Below are 509 nucleotides of genomic sequence, written 5' to 3'. Positions count from 1 at the left end.
TTAGTCTTCCCTGCCGCTTCCTTCCTCTCTCTCCCCCCCCCCTCGCTCAAACCTCCTTTTTTTCCCCCCCCCTTCTCTTTACCTCCCCCTTGATATAAAAACCCCAGTTTCCGCAGTGCCCTCCCTCGTGAAAAACCCGGGGCGGAGGTCGGGCGCGAGGGCGTGGGCGAGGTTTCGGGCGAGGTGACGGGCGAGGGGCGGTTGGACTGCAATTTAAAGTAGTCTATCTGAGCTGGGGGTTTTCCTCGGGGGGGGGGAAATCTCAGCGGGTTTGTAGGGGGACTTTTCTTTTCCTTTTGCTTTCCGCGGGGGGAGGGCGGTCCTTAGCAAGGGGGCCGCCCTTTGGGGGCCCGCCCCCTCTCCCCACGGCACGGAGGATCTTCTCGAAGGGGAGACGCTGGAGGACGTGCCCTTCTGGCGGCTGCGGCCTGGGGAGCGCCCTCTCGGCTGCGACTTGCTCCTGCCGCGGGGCTGCTCGCTGGGGCGGAGGGAAGAGCCGTTAGTAACAG

The sequence above is a fragment of the Penaeus monodon genome, chromosome 23, assembly GCF_015228065.2.
Source record: "Penaeus monodon isolate SGIC_2016 chromosome 23, NSTDA_Pmon_1, whole genome shotgun sequence".
Classification (NCBI taxonomy): domain Eukaryota; kingdom Metazoa; phylum Arthropoda; class Malacostraca; order Decapoda; family Penaeidae; genus Penaeus; species Penaeus monodon.
Note: the sequence above shows the minus strand (reverse complement) of the source record.